The sequence below is a fragment of the Pteropus vampyrus genome, unplaced genomic scaffold (genome assembly GCF_000151845.1).
Source record: "Pteropus vampyrus isolate Shadow unplaced genomic scaffold, Pvam_2.0 Scaffold152, whole genome shotgun sequence".
Taxonomy (NCBI): domain Eukaryota; kingdom Metazoa; phylum Chordata; class Mammalia; order Chiroptera; family Pteropodidae; genus Pteropus; species Pteropus vampyrus.
In genome coordinates, this window is record NW_011888933.1 from 538,727 (window position 1) to 559,510 (window position 20,784).

The 20,784-nt window shown below is 33.8% G+C and overlaps 1 protein-coding gene across 3 annotated transcripts in view; it reads right to left on the reverse strand.

The window, feature by feature from the left end:
- MAP2 (microtubule associated protein 2) overlaps positions 1 to 20,784 on the reverse strand; it is a 259,216-nt gene that overhangs the window by 185,713 nt on the left and 52,719 nt on the right. For 2 of the 3 annotated variants that reach the window (XM_011369630.2, XM_023536262.1), the window contains one exon: positions 8,598 to 8,647. The gene's annotated coding sequence lies outside the window, so the exon portion shown is untranslated. Of the gene's footprint in view, positions 1 to 8,597; positions 8,648 to 13,561; positions 13,664 to 20,784 lie in introns of those variants that run through there. The other variant, XM_023536263.1, reaches the window with a different exon arrangement.

Here is a 20,784-nt window from a genome sequence, read left to right on the forward strand (position 1 = left end):
TGAGCTGTTATCCATGACATAGAAGTGGAGAAGATATGATGTTCAATCCAAAGAGAATGGTTCATCGGAGAAAACTTTTGGAAAACAAAATCAAATCAAATCACATGTCAAACACTTTATGTCACTCATTAGCATTTTATAATACATTATAGTGACAAAAAAATTATATTTCTAAAAGTGTTCTACACCTTGTTGATTAATGAAGTAATTGACTTTTACATCTTCTTTATATTTATGAAATAATGAAGAGTGTTTGTATTTTCTAAACACAAAGTTAAAATAACTTTGCCACCAGGTCTCATCCTCTTTCTGCAACTGAGCACCTCAGTTATAAAGATAACAAGAAAGTCTACTAAAATTACCCAGATATAGGAAAATCAGAAAATTAACAAATATGTATTCAGTTCCTACAATATAAAAGGAATTCTAAGTATGCGGGAAGAGGTAGAATGATGTTTAATAGAAGGAAATAAACATTATTTAGGTAACTACTCTGGGGTTTACATTTATAATTGATTATTCAAGTACCATCAGACATTATAAGGTAACTTAAGTAATTATTAAAATGCAACATATTTTTTACGTTGAGCAGAACTTGTATGAAATAGAAGAAAACATGACTGCATGCCACTGAAACACCTATATAATAGCTTAACCTGAATATATACATACAATTTTGCTCTGGTCATAAATTTCATTTAACCTACATGACTGCTTCTACATGCTTCAAACATACTACTAATAGTAAAAGATTTACATCTTAAATTCCAAATAGTTAAAACAGGTAGAAAACCCCAAGGGGCAAACTGAAGATGAAGGTCGTCTCCCCATGACGTTATTGCCAGATGGTCTGTATTAGATCTCTGAGTCCCTAAGAAATAATGGAAAGTTAAAATGAAATTTAAAAGTGTTTATATCTATAAAATTGCCCATCAAATGAAATATCCTGCACACTGACCGATTGTTTTCCATATTTCCAAACTTACCTAAAAATTTCAAACAATGAAAAAAAAACCTTAGAAATAAAAATAAAAACCACAATTAGACTCAGAAATTCTTGTAATTTTACTTTTCCTCCATGGATACATGTAAGTTTTCTATCCCTGTTGTTTAATTTATTCTCCTCCACGGGGCTGATATTACTCACGGCTGGCTAAAAAGCCTGTAATGATGTCAGGATGGGGATTTTTTTAAAAGTTGGCTAGCTCAGTCTTATAGCTTAGCCTTGTACCTAGAGAGCTACTTGTGGTAAGGCAGTAAAACGGGGCAATAGATTTAAGGACAAGACTGAAAAAGGATTTCAACTCTATAGGTGAAAGGTTGTCAGGCAAAAGATATCAAGTTCGTTGTGAAGATTAATATAAATGAAGCCATCACTGAATAGTGTATACTCTCATATTATAAACAAGTAATTACATTTGGATAAATGTTTTTTTCTACTTTTTTTTTATCCCCCACAAGACTTTTCTATATTTTTAAAAACTATTACATTTCACCGAGGAATAGTCTGTTATAAAAATTGTGTCTGGTTTAGCAACTGAGTTTCTCTATTCATAAAATAAGGATGATAGAATTTAAGTTCCAAATATCTATTTATATTCTAAAAATTAGTATACTTGTTCTATTTTCGAGCTATAAAATTTATTTGATAGACATACAACATTTATGGTAAGATAGGAGGGGAGAGAGAGAGAAAGAAAAGAAAGAGAAGGAAGGAAGGAAGGAAGGAAGGAAGGAAGGAAGGAAGGAAGGAAGGAAAGAGAGAGAGAGAAAGAAAAAAAAGAAAGAAAGAAAGAAAGAGAAGGAAGGAAGGAAGGAAGGAAGGAAGGAAGGAAGGAAAGAAACAAAGAAACAAAGAAACAAAGAAACAAAGAAAGAAAGGGGTAGATATATAAACATAGATGCATGTGTTAATGAATTAATTGTTTTTTTTTTTTTATTCAGCCCTTCACTAATTAGAGTTAAAACAGTGGAAAGAAAAGTAAAGAAAGCAAAGACTCTAAAGTAACATATGATGGTCATAAGACATTGAATAAAATGGAATGAAACCAAATTCACTTTGGTTTTTTATCACAAATGATTTTTCAACTAACATTTTTAATATTGCTAAATAACTGAAAGGAATTAGTTCAGAAAAGGCAGATGATTTTGCCTTCTTTAACAAAAATGGCCCATCAAGTATGCTCCAAAGCGAAGCCCTTGTTTTGTTCATTGGCAAAACTACCCGACACAAGCATACACATCTATGTATCTTCCTAGCAAATATGTAATTACATGTTATATTCCTTTTTCAGCTAAGCATTCTTAGATGAACAACTGATGAAACTTAATAAGTCTCATGTAAAAGTATAGAAGCTGAGAAACAAGAAAGCATATCCCCTTTTAATAATATAAATTTATTTTGTAATAAGTAGGCCACAAAAGAAATAAAGGATATCTAAGTGAATGGATTTCTTACATAAGAAGAAAATGCCCTTTTTATGTTTTTATATCCTTTAAACTTCCCTAATAAGATATAAGCCCAAGTGAGAGTCATGGTATTCTTTAACGATATAAATGGTCTGCAAAAAGATCAGTTGTGCTATTCTTTGGAATGATACTCTTTTTTTCAGATGAATTCAGGAAAAGAATAAAAATTAGCTGATCAGTGAATTAAATCTACAGGATTGATTTCTAAAGCACGGAGTTTGTATGAAAACACATCCAGGGAATTTCCTTTTGTAGCCATTTGATACTACATTTAGTTAAGAAAAAAAAAAAGAATCAGCCGGAACATTTTCTTCTCACATGAAAAAATAGATCCATTACTTGTTATTTAAGATATTTCTGGTGGGTTGTGTTTTCCTGTTTGTCCTCTGTGGCATGGCATCAACAAGTCTACTTCTTCAGTATGTCAAGGCTCTGTCAAAATAAATAGCTATTCTGAAAACATATATTCCTGAGGTATTTCATTAGGTCATCTGAGGAGACTGAGAAGTGTTACCAAGTTTGCCTCTCACCCCCACTTCTACTTCCTCCCTACCTTTCCCGTTCCAAATCATGGCAAGAGAGTATTTCTTTATGGTAGGTAATGTTTGGAACGGGAAAAGATTACTTTTTATAAAAAAGAGAAAATGAGTATTTATGATGGTTCAGGTTTCAGAAAGCAGTACAAGAGAAAGCAAATTCTAGTACTAACTGGTCTTTCCAGTTTGAAATGTGATTCTAGCACTCCTGTATCTCTCTTTAAAATGGTAAACAAATAATGAGACATTCTACAAATCTTTCCAGAATCTCAAAGTCACTTTGTCACATGCCAATCCAATAATTAGAATTCTGGATATGTTTTCATCCATAAGTATATTACTATTATATTATGCTAAATGTAGGAATAAAGTAGATTAACAAAATCAGTTTTAGCATACCTTTACTTTTTAAAATTCCTCAAAACTTAACGCTTATTACTGTTTCAACTATCTTTTGGGTGATTTGTTTAAGGTCCTTGCTTTTTTGCTCAACTTTTCTATCACCGAAGGAAAGGATACAGTGATTAATAATTGTTTTTATTACATATATATAGCTATATATTTGGTTTACAGATATGTAAAAATCGTTTATTGTTGTTTCTAATCTTTATAATTCATACAATAAGCATTTCCTGGGTGTCCACTTCAAGGCCTTACTACAACAGGAGGAATAAGGGTAAAGACTCCAGATTCTATGAGTTGCTAGAGGAGATGAGACATACAGAAATAATCATAACATAAAGAAGTACAAATAAATGCTATGAGATCTATGTGAAGCAACATCAAGCAGGTTAGAAGGGAAACAGATCTTCTGCCTGAGGTGGTACTGAAGGCTGACTGTGTGGCTTGTCAGAGACTTGTCTGTCTTGATTCTGGCAAACTTAAAGCACCGAAGCTTAGTAAGACATGAGTATCTTCTCTTCCCACTCCTGATTATATTAGAGCATTAGCATTGTCTACATTTTTTTAAAAAGTGAAAGTTTGCTTAATTTTGCAACATGCTGCTTAGTTTGTTAACAATATCTTTAATAAAAGATAAAATATCACTCAGCAGAACATAAATTACTTTCTTGTCAGTTTAAAATACTATATATATGTATTATACGTATAATACATATACACACTTCTGGCTTCTTTCATTTATATATTTTATTTCATGACAATAATATTAAAATCTTCATTAGTTTTATTCCCTGTATTAAGAAAAATCCAAGAATTTATTACTCATGTAAAAACTAGGAAAAGAAAAGATCTTTCGTATAGATTTTAAAAGTGAGTTGAAATGCTCCCTATTTAAGATTCATAACTATACATTATCTCATTTAGTCTTTAAATGAAATATGTTATTTTTGTTTCCATTTTACAGGTAAAATCAGAGAGCTTGACTACAAGCAGCTCAGCAGTCTGGAAGCATAAAAGGCATCAGAATTCGAGAACATTACATTAGTTTCAAGTTTACAACATGATTTGACATTTGTATATATTGCAAAATGATCACCACTGTAAGTCTAGTTAATATCTGTCACCATATACAGTTGCAGAACTTTTTTCCTATGATGAGAACTTTTAAGATCTACTCTCTTAGCAACTTTCAAATATGTCATACAGTATTATTAACTATATGCAGAAGTGAAATTGCTGGTCATATAGTAGTTTTATTTTTAGTTTTTTGAGGAACCACCACACTGTTTTCCACAGTGGCTGCACCAGTTTATAGTCCTACCAGCACTGCACAAGGGTTGTTCTCTTTTCTCCACGACCTCACCAATACTTATTACTTCTTGTCTTTTGATTAACAGCCATTCTAGCTGGTGTGAGGTGATACCTCACAGCAGTTTTGATTTGCGTCTGTCCGATGATTAGTAATGAGCATCTTTTCATGGACCTGTTGGCCATCAGCATGTCTCTCTTTGGAAAAATGTCTATTCAGATCCGCTGCCTATTTTTTAATCAGATTATTTAGGTGTTTTTGTTTTTTTGTTTTGTTTTTGCTGTTGAGTTATATGAGTTCTTCATATATTTTGGATATTAACCCCTTATCAGATACATGATTTGCCAATATTTTCTCTAATTTAGTAGGTTTCCTTTTCATTTTGATGATGGTTTCCTTTGTGGTGTAGAAGTGCAAGGACATTTCTGACACTCTATGTGAAGCAACATCAAGCAGGTTAGAAGGGAAACAGATCTTCTGCCTGAGGTGGTACTGAAGGCTGACTGTGTGGCTTGTCAGAGACTTGTCTGTCTTGATTCTGGCAAACTTAAAGCACCGAAGCTTAGTAAGACATGAGTATCTTCTCTTCCCACTCCTGATTATATTAGAGCATTAGCATTGTCTACATTTTTTTAAAAAGTGAAAGTTTGCTTAATTTTGCAACATGCTGCTTAGTTTGTTAACAATATCTTTAATAAAAGATAAAATATCACTCAGCAGAACATAAATTACTTTCTTGTCAGTTTAAAATACTATATATATGTATTATACGTATAATACATATACACACTTCTGGCTTCTTTCATTTATATATTTTATTTCATGACAATAATATTAAAATCTTCATTAGTTTTATTCCCTGTATTAAGAAAAATCCAAGAATTTATTACTCATGTAAAAACTAGGAAAAGAAAAGATCTTTCGTATAGATTTTAAAAGTGAGTTGAAATGCTCCCTATTTAAGATTCATAACTATACATTATCTCATTTAGTCTTTAAATGAAATATGTTATTTCTGTTTCCATTTTACAGGTAAAATCAGAGAGCTTGACTACAAGCAGCTCAGCAGTCTGGAAGCATAAAAGCCATCAGAATTCGAGAACATTACATTAGTTTCAAGTTTACAACATGATTTGACATTTGTATATATTGCAAAATGATCACCACTGTAAGTCTAGTTAATATCTGTCACCATATACAGTTGCAGAACTTTTTTCCTATGATGAGAACTTTTAAGATCTACTCTCTTAGCAACTTTCAAATATGTCATACAGTATTATTAACTATATCCAGAAGTGAAATTGCTGGTCATATAGTAGTTTTATTTTTAGTTTTTTGAGGAACCACCACACTGTTTTCCACAGTGGCTGCACCAGTTTATAGTCCTACCAGCACTGCACAAGGGTTGTTCTCTTTTCTCCACGACCTCACCAATACTTATTACTTCTTGTCTTTTGATTAACAGCCATTCTAGCCGGTGTGAGATGATACCTCACAGCAGTTTTGATTTGCATCTGTCTGATGATTAGTAATGAGCATCTTTTCATGGACCTGTTGGCCATCAGCATGTCTCTCTTTGGAAAAATGTCTATTCAGATCTGCTGCCTATTTTTTAATCAGATTATTTAGGTGTTTTTGTTTTTTTTGTTTTGTTTTTGCTGTTGAGTTATATGAGTTCTTCATATATTTTGGATATTAACCCTTTATCAGATACATGATTTGCCAATATTTTCTCTAATTTAGTAGGTTTCCTTTTCATTTTGATGATGGTTTCCTTTGTGGTGTAGAAGTGCAAGGACATTTCTGACACTCCATTCAATATATCCCTATGTAAATTCTGCTTTCATATAATTTTCATTATATATCATATTTTGTGTTGCAAATCTCACTATTTCTAGTGGATTGGTACAGTTTTTAAAAGTCTTGCTATATGTAGCTGCTTTTCCTAAATATTATTAGGTAACTAATTACCAAATTAAAAAACTTTTAAAATCTTTTCATTCTCAGTTGGAAAGAAAAGCAATACTAATTGTGCTAAACCACCATATCTAAGTGGAAGACCTGGCAACATGAGAGGTTTTAACATGTTTCTTTTCTATGTACGCTGTATATATTTTAATTGATGTAATTACTTTGGAATATATGTCTTATAACTGCACGATTAGATCAAACACATTTAAATTATGTTCACACCCACACAAAAGAAACTCCATATAAGAGATGGGCGGAGAATCAGATTAAGAAAAGTTTTGTTATTTTTTTAAATTTAACAATTTTTTTTTTCTTTTTACATGTTTCTTTTTAGTTTTTTTTTTTCCTTCTTAAAAGCGACCAAAATGAGATGAGACTTTAAGTTGCCATGTTGACCATACCAACCATAAAACAAAATCCAAACGGGAAGAAGACAAAATACAATTTACTTGTAATTAAAATGATAAATTATCCAAACGTAACCCTGTGCATTGAAAATATTTCTGATTCAAAGATTTATACTTTGCTAAAAAATCTCATTCTACTTGTAATTTCTGCTTGGCAGATGAGTAGGGGCTAGCAAGGAAAAAAGAGCAAAAAGTTTAAAAAGTCTTATAAGAAATTCCGTGTTTAAATGTGTACAAGTTTACATATAAAATACTGAAGAGTGAATATAAAAGGAAGCCAGGCTAAGTGTCTTCAATAATTTCAATGCCAAACTATATGAACACATAATAAATAATAAAGGTTACAAATAGAGACTTTAAATATCACTGGTGTATACTTCCTACTTTTTGTTCTTATTGTTACTAATTATCAGTAGGCATAATTCCAACATGTTATATTTACTACAATCCATACAGATTTCAACGATAGGAAAACACAATTCGTATATGAAAAAAAGAAACAATAGTAGCTGTGTGTGTAAGGAGAGAGAGAGAGAGAGAGAGAGAGAGAGAAGAGGGAAGAGGGAAGAGGGAGGTCAGAATGGAAGCCAGAAAAGGTGCATATTTACTGTGTGCCAGGGAAGAGTAAGGTCAGAATGGAAGCCAGAAAAGGTGCATATTTACTGTGTGCCAGCAATGTGTTAGACACTGCAAACTGAAGAGTAAATAGGGCTTTGAAGGCTAAATTCCTGATTAATCTAAGTATAAACGAAAAGACAATGTTTTCCTCTGTTAATTATTAATCAAAAGCCCATACAAAAAGTTGAGCAACACCTGGCATTTTGTTCTTTTATAAGTAACAAAGTCCTCCTTTCATTCAGGGTATAGATGTTTCTTTTGTTTAAAAATCTGAATATTCTAGAGAAGAAAATAGAAAGGACAAATGAAATTCCAAGCCTATTGTGGTGAGTGCCCTCTAAGACTCTGTTATTACACTAAACTCAGTTAAGCTTTGAGTCGCCCATAAAAACCAATTAACAAGAAAACACAACAAAAGATATGACATCTTAAAACTCTGCTAATTAAGTGAAATTTGCCATTGATAAGCTATTTTCCAACTCTACCATCCTTAGGAAATGAGGCTACCAATTTCAAAAGTGTTTTCCAGCCAATTCAGAAAGCTGACCATTCTTTAATATGCATACTAGCATTAACAAGAAGTCATTCCTTTGATACATGTGTTTATTAAATGAGCAAATTGGAATTGGATCTTATTATTTAATCAAAATTCAGCTAGTAAGACAGGTAAATATGAAACACTCGATAATCAAAGAAATTGTACTAATTCCGAAAACAAATGCTGCTCAGGAAAACTAGTTTGTAAGTGCCCCAAGTCTGACATGTATCCAGTTCTCACTAAATTCAGCTTTCCAACTCTGCAAGAGTGCTCTGACCCAGCTGTATGAAGGCCCAAGATGCCTCCATTTTATTTCAACATCAATATAAAAACACACCACCACCAACCTTAATTCCAGCCAGCAGTCACAAGATACCCTGGATCGGATCGATAAAGTCTGAAAGATAAACAGAAAAACATCCCATAAATTAAATCAATTGAACGAGTTAGTCTTTTATTTTACTTAGAGGAAGATGAAATTAAGTTGCTTGGTTCCTTGTACCATAAAATTTACTGGCTGACAAACATTGATATACAACAAAGGGAGTTATGTTGTTATCAAACTTTAAACCTAAAATTATTTTCTAGGTTTCATTTAAAAACATGTATTAGGTGCCCAAATTAGGTCTTATTTTTGTTTTCAGCAGTTTCTATTTATTTCAAGTGAAACAATTCTCATAATCTAAAACATCAACCAAAAAAATTTTAAACAAATTCTTTACTCAATAAACTACCATTTCTCTTGAAAGATGTTTAATTAAAAATAATAAAACTGATGCATTTGGATTCTTAAACAGAATTAACATCCTTAGATAGTCTGTAGCTTTTGTAGTCCAGAATCAATAATCTGTTTAAAGGCAAAAAAAAGTCAGTTAAGACAATTCCAATGGCAACCTATCAATCTTCTCATTGCTTTCTTATACCTAAGGCTTGCCACTAAATTATGATGTGAAGCACACTGTCAAATGGAAGTAATAAAAAAAGTAAACTCAGGACAAAAGCAAACCCAAAACATCTGTGCCAAAAGTCAACCCAGTTTTTGGACAGTTAGTAAAGAAAATAACTATAAAATGACATAGAGTGAGATTCTTGAGTTGCTACAGGGCGCATCTATAGCTAAATTGCCAATTAAAAAAACAATTTAGGTTTTAGAAATATGTTTGTAAGTTAACTAGATTGGAAGTTAGAATATATTCCACATGACATTGTTAGAAATGGTTCATTATTAAACTCCTGGGTTAAGTCCAAAAGCTAAATTAACCAACAAAGGTAATTATTTGATGAAAAGAATAGTCTAAAACAATATCTATATATTCCAATGAGATGACATATTAATTAGCTTGGCTGTAGGAACCATTTCACTATGCATATGTATAGCCAATCATCATGTTGTATACCTGAAATATATACAATTTTTATTGAAAATAATATGTAGGGAATAGTAGTAAACAAAAATGATTAAAAATAAAATTCTTCATTTTTAATCTTAAGGGCAGGTGCTTAAGAAAAATGAACTTTACCATACAAGAATGAAATGATAACTGGATAAAAAGTGGAGATTAAAAAAAGGATTTGGGGGGCATTTTGAGGAACTTTCAAGATTATTGGCTTTAGTATGTCTCTATCCACTTCAAACATCTGACTTTATTTAACTTTGAAACAATTATTGTTTTTTTGCTATAAAGCTAACAATTCCCAAACTGTGTGCCATGGTACCCAAAGATGCCACAGTAAATTCAGAGAATGGTGCAATATTTTCAATGTATGAAAAAGCACAGCAACATCCATCAGGCACCACACAAATTACTAACTTGAAGCGGTTCATACTTTCATCATTATATTATGATACATTCCTTTCAATGATGCCATAATTTTGCAAAGTTGGGTTTTTGATGGCATTTGTGATATAAAAGCAAACACTGCATGAAACTAATATGAAATATGAAATGAAGATGACAATATCCACTCTAATTCCCAGGTTTGAGGACAGGGGAGTACCTAACATGCCACACATCCCATTACTAAGTAATCCGGAGTTTCTACGTATAAATTTAAAAAGATTTTTTTCTTTCAATTTGCATGTGATATTTTTTTTCAAAAGGCCACTAAATTGCTAAGAAATAAATACTTATTATGCTAATTAAATGGAACTGTGAGGTACTTCTTTGGCCTAGGGGCACCATGAAAAAAATTACAAAAGTACTCAGAATGCCATAGACTGAAAAAGTTTGGGACACTCTCTATTAAGCATATTTGTTTTGTTTTGTTTTTGTTCCACAGATTTAAAGAGGAGAGAAAGCAGGAGAGATTTATAAATAATAATAATAAAACACTAGTAAGAGAGAGAGAAGGAAAAGGAGAGGAAGAAAAATATTTTCCTAAAATAAGAGGGGAAAAAATGGGAGAGTAGGAAGGACAGTTCTTCAACACACTGAGTCACTGTGTATGTATGATTATGTGTGCATGTACATGTGCATGTGCAAGTGTGCTACTGTGTGTGCAAGAGGTCACTAAAAGAGTACACATGGATGCTAGGGGGTGAAAGACAAAGAACAAGTACTTGGTACTCTGCATATGTGTACTCTGGGAGTTGAAAAAAATTATTTTCCTTCTACTCTTCTAAGTTCTTCTGGCTGAACTAATAATCAACTAATATGAGACAGATTAACAAGAGTAAATGACCAAATTTATTATACATGCACGTACAGGGGTTCCCTAAGAATATGGGACTCACGGACACCCAAGGGCAGTTGAGGCTTATATGCCATTTTGGACTAAGGAGAGGGAGGCAGTACTCTGGAATTTCAAAGGGAATATTCACAGGTAGATGAGAAAGACCAAACATTCAGTAAACAAATTCTTGCGGGGCCATCAGAACAATGGGACACAGACTATAAAATCTAACAAACAGACTTTACTAGTTTAGCCCTGTCTGCCATGTTTAGTTTATACTATGCTAAGGTGATAGCTCCCTTCCTTTAATCAGGTTTTTTTTTTTCTATCTGAATTCCTTTAGGTAGAAAGGGCAGCGGGGAGGAGGGCAGGGAAGGCAAAGGTTCTGAGTCTTCTGTTTCTTCAAAATAATCAGCTTAAAATAATCAATATCCCAAAAGGCATATTTTTGGGTGCAAACTCTGCTTCCCCTCGGTCCATGTAAACCATATTATCAGTCATCATTCCCTAAGAAAAGGTGGCTACCTAGTTGCCTGGAGCCACTGAGAGATACAGAAATGCATATTTGTTCAAGTGCAGTTTTATGCCATAATTTACCATTTGACCACAGCCATTCTTTGTAGAGCTCTTTGGCATATTAGATCAATATCCTGATATTTTTAATATTCTCTTAAGTAGATTGGATTTCATCTTTTCTACATGTACTTTCAAATATTTGCTTTCATAGCGAAAACAAAAAAAAACTCTTGTAGTTTTTCAAAAGTCAGGCTTTATGATACATGAATCTGGCTGCTATATGTGTTCCATAATGTGACTGGGGAACATTCCAACTTGTCCCTCCCCATCATTGTGCCCCAAGCTAGCCCCATCTCCAAACACGTCTAGTTTATCTTTTTTCAAAACAGCATGAGTTAAATACAGACTTTATTTAAAATACTAATGCTGTTTTAGCTATGTGAACCTTGTATTTGAACCCACAGGCTTAGCAAGGTGTTTAGCACACTGAAGAGTATCAATAAATATCTGTTAAATGAAGGGGTATAGTGTACTTTTCTGAAAATTCCCCTTTTGGCAGAAATAAAAAAAAAATTCCATCCTTGCCCCATCTGACTTTCATAGAAAATATTTAACAAAAACAAATTTCTGAGGGAGGAAAAGTGTTGTTCATTTTTTACCTGGTAAACTCAAGCTCTCTGGATGTTTTGTTTGTTTGCCTTTCATATCTTAAGGAGAGCACTTCCATTTGCAGCACCAAGAGCAGCTGCTTTGTAAATAACTCCCTGGACCTCTTTTTCTTTTCTTTTTTTTTCCTCACCCAACCCAGTTATTGAACAAATAGGCACAGAATAGTGAAGATGTATGTTGCCCTAAGGCTCAAGCCTCACGGTGAACATCTGCCATTTCAAACACACAGGTCAAGACTTCTTGTGTTCTGTCTTGCTAAACAATGGCCTAAGAAGCACAACTCACATGAAATTCTTATCAATAGAATTCAGTATCTGCTTCCATGCAGTTTAACTTATCAGCATATTAAAAACACCGCTTCATCCTCTGAGTTTCTTTCTTCACACCAGAAAGGGAAAATGTCAAGAAATAATCTTGACAGTTAATTACTAAAGCCTTTTTTCCCTCTTTTTCCAATGAGAAATGACCTCTTATCTCCATATTATAAATCATATTGTGATATAAGATCAAATTATAAACCTTATATGAAGCTGAAGTATGCCTGATTACATCTCACAAAGAAGAAAAATGGAAAATATCAGACATTTCAGCTATTAGATTTTCAAGGTCAATTGTCATGAAAAGCCACTTTTCACACCTCCTGTGCTTCTCCCTTCTTAAAGTTACACCTGAGTCTCAATTTACAGAAACTGTTACTGTTTGAGTTTTAAGTTACAGATACAAATGTAGGAAATATTGCAGTTGCAGGGCAAATAAAAATCAATTCTATTTTTTAAATAGAATTTAAGCATTTCTTACTTTTTTATAATCTTTATAATTTTAAAATATAGGTTTTTTTTTTTTTTTAATAGCATTGTTTAATATGGCAGGGATCCAAAGTTCTTTGCCATCAAAAAGCTCACTTAGAATCCAGTGGGAAAGAGGTGGTTATAAAAAGACAAAAGACAAAAGGCCATGACACAAAGCAGACAAGCCTGCTGCCACAAAGAAATACCAGCAAAAAGCTATGAGAGATCAAAGAAGAAAAAGAACAAAATCCCATTATATAGATAAGGATTCACAGAAGGTGCACTTGAGTTGGGCCTTAAAGGAGGCAAAGAGTTTTGATAACTGGAGATGGAATGGGAAGAAGACCAACTCAGACAATGAACTTAGCAGAAACAAAGTAACTAAATAAGTAAAACCCAGGAGATGTTCAGAAAAACTGCAGTCCTACCTGGCTAGAGTGTAACACACAAGAAGAGCGATAATTGGGTGAAAGGCTTGGTTGGGTCTGTACAGTGAGTAATGACCTTGAATGACAAGCTGAGGAGGCTATATAATTGGATATGTTTAATTTTGTATGCTAAAGTGAACCACTGAAGGTTTTATATTCAACAATTGCTTAATTAGGACATTTAATCTGGCAACATTTTGTAGATTGGATCAGAGATGAGATTAAAGGGGAACAGACCTGCTCCTTCAGAAGTCCATGTAAATGGTAATGAAGAGTCAACTCAGGTAGAGACAGCATCAATACGAAGGAGGAAAAGAGCTCCAATTACTGCACTGGAGAGTGCCTTAGTCCAGGATGCCAAAACAAAATACCATAGACTGGGTGACTCAAATAATAGAAATGTATTTTCTCACAGTGTGGAGGCTGGAACTCCAAGGTCAGGGCGCCAGCTTGACCTGGTTCTGGTGAGAGCCCTCCCTTCCTGGCTTGTAGACAGTCAACTTCTCGTTGTATCCTCACACTGTCAAATTAGGGCCCCACCTTTGTGACCTTTTTTAACATTACCTCCTAAAAGCCTTATCTCTAAATACAGTCACACTTGGGGTTAGGGCTCCAACATGTGAATTTCGAGGGGCACAAGTCAGTCTATAGCAGTGTAGCTAATCTATGGGAATTAAGGATTGGATGGATATGAAAGGCACAAGGCCAAAAAAAAAAAAAAAAAGGAGCTGGGAGAATTCTGGGAGCAGTTGAGACAGTCTCCCAGAAAGATGATGTCATTCTTAGAAACAGAGAAGGCTGAAGGAGGATCAGGTGGTTGAGCAAGAGTGGAGGATGACAGGCTTTTTTGACACAGTAAGCTTGAGTTTCCTGCAGGATAATCAAGGGAAAGTATTCATCAGACAATGAACCTATCCGCGGAGGGTATGACTTTATGTGATATGCAAAAGAGTAAAATCTTACTTAAAATTAAAACAAATAAAAAAAGGAATGAAAACTGTGGTAATATACTTAGGCTAAAATCTATCAATATAGAATCTGAAGTGTATGTGTATGTTCCAAATCATCGAATTAGGTTGTCTAGCCAGTCCACCTTATTGTGTACTTAATCACACTTTGCCTTGATAGACAGCTATCACATTAATAGAGTCCTGGCTGTGTATAAGCCCATATTGTTCTTAATGAGTGCCATATCCTGTCTGCCCAGACTGTGGCCTGGTCTGGGTCAGTGACCCGGCAAATCCATGTTTGTATCGCAAGCACTTAATGTGGTATATGGCATGAAGTCAGGGATATATAAATGTGAAATGAGTCAGCCTCCAGAAAAAGAGGATGAATCATGGGCACTCCAACTAATTTCACCTCTAGACTTTGTATTATTCATATAAAACAACATCATAGGAAGCTAGACACAAGGTATGCCTCTTAATGGAATGTTCTGTACTCTGACATGTTTGCTGTAGCTGCTGTAACAATGGCTGGAAATAGAGATTAAGGCTAAAGAGGACCAGTTCCCTGCTGGGAAATTATATCTAATTCATCCATCTACTGTCACAACACAGGGGGAAAAAAAAGACCAAGTGGTGCAGGAACTAGAAATAATAATAAGTACACATTGAAAGTGAATAACTTTCAAATGCATCCGTCATGAAATTTGTTTTACAAAAACTATAGCACAGTGAGTCTTCACCTAATGTCGTCAGTAGGTTCTGGGAAGCATAGCACAGGCTAACTGATACAAGCAAAGAGTTAAGTGCCCAGGGCATGTTTCTGGTCTCACAAAAACATCACCAACTTCCAAATAAAAACTCAAAACACTTCTAATATTAAGCACTGAAATAAATGTGAACTATACATACATTTAAGAAAGATGAATAAAAACAAGTAAGAGAATGATTTTCCAACCCACTGATTCCAGGTCAGGGTCAGGGGTGGCTGGAGCATATCCTGGCAGCTCAGGGAATGAGGTGGGATCCCACCCACCCTGGACAAGACGCCTCCCATTGAAGGGCACACTCACACACACAATCATTCGAAGTGGGACAATTAAGAAACAATTCACCTAATGTGCACGTCTTTGGGATGTGAGAGGAAACCCAAGTACTCAGTTTGAACAACACAAGTTTGACCTGCACAGGTTCACTTATGTGAGGATTTTTTGCAATAAATACATACAGTACGGTAAATGTATCTTCCTTATGGTTTTCCTAATAACATTTTCTTTCCTCGAGCTTTTCTTAGCATAATCAATTAACATATATTTTGTTAATCGACTATGTCATCGGTAAAGTTTCCAGTCAGTAGTAGGCTATTAGTAGTTAAGTTTTGGGGGATTCAAAATTATATGCAGATATTTGACTGTGGGAGGGGTTGGCACTACTAACCTCTGCAGTGTCAAGGATCAACTGTATATAGGTTTTCATATTTTGTTTTTAAGTTAGGACGCTGATGGTTTTTCCTCATTGTGTAATTCCTTAAGGAATTCTCACATTCCATTTAAATTCAGACAGAATCAATACAGGGAAGCATGCTTTAAAAAAACTTTAAGAAAACAAATGTCAAATTTTTTGAAAAGAGTCCGGTCTCCCTTAGTTCTTTCTCTCAGTATTTACAGTGGGACAAAAATTTTGGAAGATGGTAGTATTTGTTTTTTAAGAAACTTTTTGCTGACACTACCTCAAAGGTCTAAGGCAAAAGAGTACTTCATAGTCTCATCTCAGGTTCTTTCTTCTTTCTTTGTAGTTTTTACTCTATTGATGTTAGGCATATAAATAGTTTAAGAAGTTAACTTACTCAAGGTCTATGATAAAACACAGCAGTAGGATGTGTGTTATTTGAAAGCTACAGTATATCAAAATAACACTATTTATTTTGATAAGGTAGTATAGTTGAGTGATGATGGAATCTGCAAAAGCCAATAAGCTTATTTTTTTGCAGTATGAAAACATATCTGCTCACTCAAATTATTAGTCTTTAAAATTTGAGGTTTTCTATGGAATGCATTATTATCTGTTCAAAATCTTTAATAGAGCACCATCTCATGAATACTTGGATTTACAACTGAGATTTGAAATGGTGTGGGATATACATGAGGCACTCACAGAGCAGGCAGTACGTTTCTTGGGTCTAACACCAGGATGTCTTTTCAGATTAATGCCACAACCTAGATTTCTCCAATTCTGAAAATACACATTCAGTAGCCCTACTAACGATTATTTTGTCATTTCAGTGAATCCTGAATTTCAAAGGAATGCACAGCAACAAGTGATCCTTAAACAATAAAGTAAATCTGGTCCCCAAAGCTCTAATTTCCTGAAAACTCTGGTAAGGCACCAACAAGCCAAATTGGAGCATTCCACACATTTTTGGACCAACTTCTTTGAGTCAGAGGCTTTCTTCAGTGTGAATCCAGGTGTCTTTAACTCCTACATATGTTGTTGTTGTAACTCATTTCCAGTATAATTTAATAAAAAATTGCAAATTCCCAAAAGAGGTATAAAAGGATCGACTTTAGAACTATTTATTACAAAGAACATTGCATCTATTTTTAATATTCTTGTTGCATTTCATGTTACATATAAGGGACCAAAAAAAAAAAATCAGAATTTATATATAACAATGAGAAATCCTATGTCTGGAACAAATGTAGCTGCGGCAAAAGGTAGGGTTTCCTGTAAGTCTAAAAGCATTAATGTAAGAAACATCTACTATTACCACATGTTGAATATTAAGTACTTTCTCAGACTCCATCATCCTTCAATTACACTAATCAAGGGTTAAAGCTGTAATTTTCCCCAAAGCAGCACTGGACTAAAAAGTATTACGGTGGAATGAAAGTAGCTTAAATTAACTACTTCTTTTCTTTATAATTCTCATATAGGCATACTATATGTACCTTTTTTTAGCCACTTATTTAAATCTATAAGGGAAATATTACAAGTTTGGGTTAAATTCCTAATCTCATTTATTTAAACAGTATAACTAAAGTACTGCTGCATAGCTAAATGGAATGTTTATGGCCTGATTATAATCCCAGACACAGCTTCATCATTATTTTACTTTAAAAATGTTTTTCCAAGTAATAGGAGTACACTTGGGAGTTAGTTATTCACTCCTTTAACTAGTGAGTTTTGAATACCTGCTTCATGGCAAGCACTTTTCTAGAGACTGGAAGATAATGGTGGCCAGTAAGTTATCAACAAAGTTCCTGCCCTTTTGGGGCTTGCATTCCTTTATTGGAACACAAATACATAGGAGAGTGATGACTGCTAGGAGGAAAAGAAAGCACGGTAAGAGGTGAGTGAATGAATGGTAATTGGGAGCTTTCTCCTACTCCAGTTTCAGCAAGAAAGAAGTAGAAGCTGAAATTATATTTATCAAAGCAAGAAAGCCCTTTCAAAGAGGAACATTTCAATTGGCAGATCCCTGACCTACCACTGTCCTTGAGTTAAAAAATGCAAAAGTAATACATTCATGTGAATTCTGAAAAGGCACAAAATGTGCAATTTGGGAACTAGTGTGGGATTTTAGTAGCAGAATTGGTGCCAACACTAAAACTAATATCTCACATTTGTGAAACTTTAAGTTCTTCCACATAGTCTTGCTTAATCCCATAAATTAAGATACGTCTGATAATCCAGATTTAGCTGGCTCTCAGGCATGATACCTGCTTCCCAATGAAAGGTAATCTTTGGGCTATTCTCAATTGTTAGCTTGCCAGAGTGTTAAATGTCATGTAAGAAAGAAAACAATCAAGAGACAAAACAAAACAAATGACCGATTTTTTGATAGTCTCCTGCAATGAAATGTGCCCAGATAATAACATGGGCTTCATTTCTAAACTTTTGACATAATAATAATAATAAAAGAAGTTTCAGAAGGTGGGGTTCTATAATTCATGCCTAATGAATTGATTAAATCTTGTTTGCATGAGGCACAAAATTATTTACAATACACCACTGATAGAATTCCTGTTGATACATACATCATCAACCAGTAAGCAGAAAAGGAAATAAGATTTGACAGCAGCCAGGCGACACTGAAACGCTGCCCCATGTTACTCACAAGAAGACAGGCAGAACTAGCTCATACAGTAGGTACCTTGCCATTTCTGAGAGCACTCAGCATTGGATGGACCTAGTGCCACAGCAGAGTAACTATATACACTCTTTAGCAGTTAGAGAAAGTCAACAGGCCTCTCCTTGTCTGTAATGAGGAAGCCAATTACCAACTTCTGTTGTGTGTGTGTCACGGTCACAGTTGCGCTGCACAATTGCTATAGTGTTTCCATCTGCCAGTTTCATTGTGCCTTTTGGGAAAAGAGCTAGAAGACTTAAGTTTTTTTCCCCAAGAAATTGTTCTTCAATAATAGATGACAAGGAACATTTAAATTATCAAGAAGGCATTATTTTCTAGCTATCTGAACTCAAGAAGGCCAAGCTGCTAAAAAGGCAGCATTTCCTGACTTGCAGTAATTTGTTCCCAAGTAAATTTACTAAAAAGATAAGATTCAGTATAATGATGCATTAAAGAAAATACTTCAACTTCCTGGAACTGTAAACTACTGACCACATATCAGTAAATGTTCACTGTTAGAAGACCTGCTGCACTCAGGGGCGTTTATTGTTTTAACAATCAACATAAATGACACCCACAAGAGTTAAAATCACTTTTTTCTCAAATGCAAATGAATTTTTCTTCATATCATACTTGGGAGGATTACAGGGTGTAAGGGTCCTTATTCTTATATTTGTAAAAGAGAATCAAACTTCAGGAAATGAAAAGAATGCCCTAAGGTCATCTAAGTTTTCAGAAACACAATGAGGTCTCAGAAACACAATGAGCACCAAGTTTCCTGATGGGATGATAACCTGGGTAAAGCTAAGGGGATTGGCAGAGAATGCTGCATAATCGATCTTCCGGAAGGGCTGTGAGCCCCTGTGAAAATCTCTCCCAGCTGTCACCCACCTTTCCAGACTCCATGCATTTTATTAATCTTCCCCACGATAAAAAAAAAAAAAAAAAAAGTTAAAAATAAATGGTGTGTACTCTCTCAAGGCAAAAAAATAGCTGACATGACTTGAAAATTTTTCAAAAGATTACCTCAAATGCTGGCATTGCTAAAAGTCAAATTTAACAGAGAATTATGACATTTTGGCCTCAAATTTCAAAATTCATTTTTTTATTGTATATGAACAGGAACTACAATAAGTAGGCTGTACCAACAAAATGTAGTAAGTAATTTCAAAAGACTTTTTTTCAACAAATAAAATGCCAGTGAATCTTGGTATAATAGTAATAAAATCAACACTAAAACAAGGTACACTTTTCAGTTCTGGAACTTTCCTTTTAGATTTATCTCACCTTTCTGTATTATTTTTTTCTTTAATGAACATGCATTACATCCAGTAATAAAAAACATTAGCAAAAATAATCTTTATATTTTTTCTCTGTGGTCACGGGATAAAATTCCTGCATTAAGAAAAATATTCCATATCGGGATATAATGTACAGCATGGGGAATATAGTCAATAATATTATATTAACTTTATAAGGTGGCAGACGATAACTAGACTTACTCTAGACTTACTGTGGAAACCATTTCTCAACATACACAGATGTCAAACAACTATGCTGTAAACCTGAAACTAATACAATATTTTACTTCAATTATACCTCAATTAAAGAAAAGAAAAATATTCTAAAAATATAATTTCAGATTGTGTTTACAGACATTAGTGTGGTATCCATAAATTTTGCAAAGTCCTAAGGACATCTTCATGACGTTATTTCTAAATACACTGCTTTGTGAACTTCAACTCTGTGCTTCTGTTTTTAAGTTCTAAAATGAAGATATCAAAATCCACTCTTACTTAATTGATAGGGCAATAACAAGTAATAACAAGATAATAATTGTAGGAATAACAAGGTCATTTATCACCTAAGGTGGTAATATTTCCATAAAAACAGCTTATGATTTTGTAAAGGTCAACAGTTCATTTTAATCAGACCACTATCATGTGGTATACTACTATTCAAATTTTATTACTACAAAAAGTTTTTAATCTTATATAGACAAATAAAAATTCAAGGTAGCTGATTGATGGAAAGAGCCCAGACTATGTGTTTGAATCCTATGATTTTAAAAACCAGTTAGTGTTTCAATATATCTGAGTCTCAGTTTTCTCATCTTTAAAATGGGAATAACAACACATATTTCCCAGTTCTCTAAGGATTATATAAGATAATGTATGTTTAAAGCATAACAGAAAAATTGGCATATAATAGGTGCTTAATAAGTGAATTTTCTTCATTTTATATCATACTTCTGTAAATCTGCTTATGTATTGTGACTGATGCTTATCTTTATTAATAATATATTGACCTGAACACATACTGCCACATGTGTCAAATGGGAAAAGGTTTATGTAGTTTATAGTAAGGCTTACTCTGATAGGCTA